At 36.8% G+C, this 3802-nt stretch overlaps 1 pseudogene; it reads right to left on the reverse strand.

The window, feature by feature from the left end:
* Nucleotides 1-3347, reverse strand: part of LOC102763350 — a 42085-nt pseudogene extending 38738 nt beyond the window's left edge.
* Between the last annotated feature and the right edge of the window lie 455 nt (nucleotides 3348-3802).

Below are 3802 nucleotides of genomic sequence, written 5' to 3' on the forward strand. Positions count from 1 at the left end.
ATAAATTAAAATGTTAAAATCAAATCTGATATTGTTTTACCTTTTATTTGGTGTGTGGAAGGTGTGCGGAAGAGGGGGTAGTCTTATACGGCGAGTATATAACAAACTCTGTATTTTGAGTGGAAATGTTAGGGGGTTGTCTTATACGCCGGCAAATACGGTAGATTGTAGGAGATAGTTTTTTGTTTGTTTGTTTGTTTGTTTTTATGGAGGGACTACTAAGAAAGGGGGCTGAAAATCTAGAAGTTTATTCAACTGGCTATTTTGCCAGGCATTTGGTCAGTGCTCATGTTCAGAAAAACTCCAAGCAGAGATAGAATCAAGAGCCATGACAACATGGTTTGGGAAGTTTAATCCAGCTACCTCCAAAGCCAGCCACATCCGAGGACTTCCTAGTTACCTGAGTCAGCAAATTCCCTTTCTGCGTAAGCTAGTTTGAGTTGAGTTTTGATCAGTTACAGACAAAAGATTATAGACAAAAATATTACTTCATTGAATCTAGAAGTGGAAGACAATTAACATTTGAATTCCTTGAATGTCAAGCATAATACATGCTAATCTTAGTTAAACTTAAAATAGCTTATGTTTAAAGTTGAGAGAACAGGGACTCAGAGGTAAGTGATTTGCCTGAAGTTTCATAAATATTTGGTAGAATTATCATTTGACTACTGATGTTTCTGACTCCAAAGACATGTCATTTACATATACTATGTGCTAAAGAAGCATAGAAATTAAATGAAAAATATATATATAATTTTTGGATTTCTCTCTCTCTCTTTAAACTTGTTTTTATAAGGCTCCAAAACTGAGGGAGAGGATGAAGATTATTTTTTCAGCATCAGATAGATAGCTGAATCTTAAGAAGTTTCTTTAGTAGATGCAATGTATGAGCTGTTAAGCAATCAATCATGGATTGACTTTCAAAGGTGCTTTGAATCTGAAAGTGGAATGTTTCTAGCCTAATTGTCCATAGGCTAAATCTGGAAAATGTTATACCTTTTTTTTTCTTCTGCTTAAAGAGACCAGATTTCATGGGTATGCAGGAAACGTATAGCCCAGCATGGGATATTGTTCATTTCCATATCTCTAAGTGGCTGTGTGAGCTTCAGGGGGAAGGGCAGGTAAAGGATGTAAAATCCCCATAAAGGATTCATGCCTACGGAACTCTTCTGGAGAGTTATATGGAGACAGGAGTACAAGGGGAGTTCCTTTCTAGGTGGAAAAAGGTGATAATTAAACATAATTTATAGAAGAAAATTAATGGTGATGGACTTGAATCCTTTATAGCAAATGTAAATTTCAAAGCTATTTTGTGTGGAGAAGCAAAAAGCTGTAATACAGAGCTGCGTGGTATATGCTGACAGTAATGGTCCTCTCGAGCAGTGAGTTATTAAAGACTTTCACCTGGTGGTTTTCAATGATGAAAAGGGAGGCAGTTTGGGGGTATTTTCTGAGATATGTTCCTTGTGTTGATTTAGCGTCTGTGATCAGTAGGTTATTTTAACAGCTATGTAGAAAAAGTTACATTTGCCAAGGAGGAAAAAGGCTAACATAAGCATGCTATTTTAGAAAAATGTATTAGTTCTTTTTGGAATCTAACAAACTATGAGCTTCGGAAAGTCATTTAATCTCTCTTGGGGCTTGGTCTTCCCATCTTGTCCAAGCATTGTCCATAGATGTTTCCAAATCCAATCATCGATGATTCCTTCTTACAATAAAAATATCATCTTGGGAATGAGCTTTTCTTCCCCTCTTTAGGGAGTTTGCTGTGAAGAAAACTCAGCATTTTCTTGGAGAAGGACGCGCTTGGAGACATTTTCTCTCTCTCTCTTCCTTAATTTTTGAACTGGGTTCTAGAATCAACTCCAGGACTACATCTCCTTTGTTGGGCAACTTACAGAGATAGCGAAGGACGAGAGCCATTTCACAAAACTGATTCCTCAAGCTTTCATACTGAGCTACAAAAGGAAGATTTGTCTGGAACCAATACCTCAGTTTACCCAGTCACAATAAAATGAGTTTAGAGTGTCCTTGAATGGTCCTGGCTTGTGAAGATTGGACCAGGAGGAAATGAGAAACAGACTTTGAAAGAAACAAGAGATCAAATATTTTTTTTATTGCATTTAGTAAATTTCCAAAGGGTTTAATACGGAGGCTTAATATTAATATATCATGGATTTTATAGAGCTTAATAAATTATTCATGTTCTAGAGCAGAGATAAACAGTCATCTTACACTAATGTGATATATTTGTCAAAACTAATTAACCAATATTGATTCACTATTGCTAAAGTACAAACTTGATTCAGATTTATTAGTTTTTACCTAATGTCCTTTTTCTGTTTGAGGATTCCATCAAGAATAGAACATTATCTTTGGCCATCATGACTCCTTAGAACCTTACATACTACAACAATTTCTTAAATATTCCTTGTTTTTTTGACAGCTTAGGTGCCGTAGAAGAGTTCTGACCAATCACTCAACAGCATGCTTCTCAATTTGGGTTTGTCTGGTGATTTTATTCATGATTAAACTGGACTTATGAGTTCATGGGAGAGCACAGAGTTTGTAAAGTGCCATTCTTATCACATCATATCAAGTGTGCATGCTATCGAATGACTTATCACTGAAGACATTGAACTTGATCACATGACTGAGGTAGTGTTTGTCAAGTTTCTCCACTGCAAAGTTACTTCCCCCTTTCCATACTATACTATTTAGTAGGATGTCAGTCCCTCGCACACTTATGGGAGTGGGGTATTATGATCTGCCTCCTTGAGGGGACTTCAATTTTTATGTTAATATAGACTCAGATATTTATATTTATACCTTGGGTTATATTCTGATACATGTTCTTTGGCTTTGGCCACCGGAAGCTCTTTGGTTGGCTCCTGGGTCCCTCTGAGGTAGCCCTCCAGGTTTTCGGTTTTGTTAAGCGCGTCCTTACTCTCAAACACTACAAGATGCTCTAGGCCCAGCCTGTATATCCTTGCCTCAATCTTTAAAACTGCCATTCTCCCAGAATCCCTAGCTTCTCTTATTGGTGAATGGTAATTGAGGAAGGGAGGAATGGGGGTTATTTTTTAATGGATACAGAATTATAGTTTGAAAAGATTAAAAAAAAACTTTCTGGAGATAGTGGTGAAGGCTACATGATAATGTGAATGTACTGAGTTTATGCCATTGAACGATACATGGTTAAAATGGTAAAATTTATGTTCTGTATATTTTAACATAAGTTGAAAATGTTTTCTCTAATAAAACATCAGACTTACCAAATTGCTTCCAAAATAGTTGTACCATTTTTCATTCCCACCAATCTTGAATGAGAGTTCCTGCTGCTCCATGTTCTCACCAGCATTCAGTTGTCAGTTTTGTTTTATTGTTAGCTATCCTAATAGTTGTGTAGTGACAGGTCATTATTATTTTAATTTTCCCAAAAATATCATGGTGGGCACTATCTCATATACTCATGTAACATCTATATATTTCTTTGCTGTTGAGTTTGATATTGTGCTTTATTTATTTATTGATTGATTGATTAAGTTTTATTGATTTCAGAGAGGAAGGGAGAGGGAGAGAGAGAGAGATAGAAACATCAGTGATGAGAGAGAATCACTGATCAGCTGCCTCCTGCACGTCCCCTACTGGGGATCGAGACTGCAATCTGGGCATGGGCCCTTGACCGGAATCGAATCCGGGACCCTTCAGTCCACAGGCCAACGCTCTATACACTGAACCAAACCAGTTAGGGCGACATTGTACTCCTTTTTAACTGGGTTAAAAGGTATTTTTTTGTTAT

The sequence above is a fragment of the Myotis davidii genome, unplaced genomic scaffold (assembly GCF_000327345.1).
Source record: "Myotis davidii unplaced genomic scaffold, ASM32734v1 scaffold513, whole genome shotgun sequence".
Classification (NCBI taxonomy): domain Eukaryota; kingdom Metazoa; phylum Chordata; class Mammalia; order Chiroptera; family Vespertilionidae; genus Myotis; species Myotis davidii.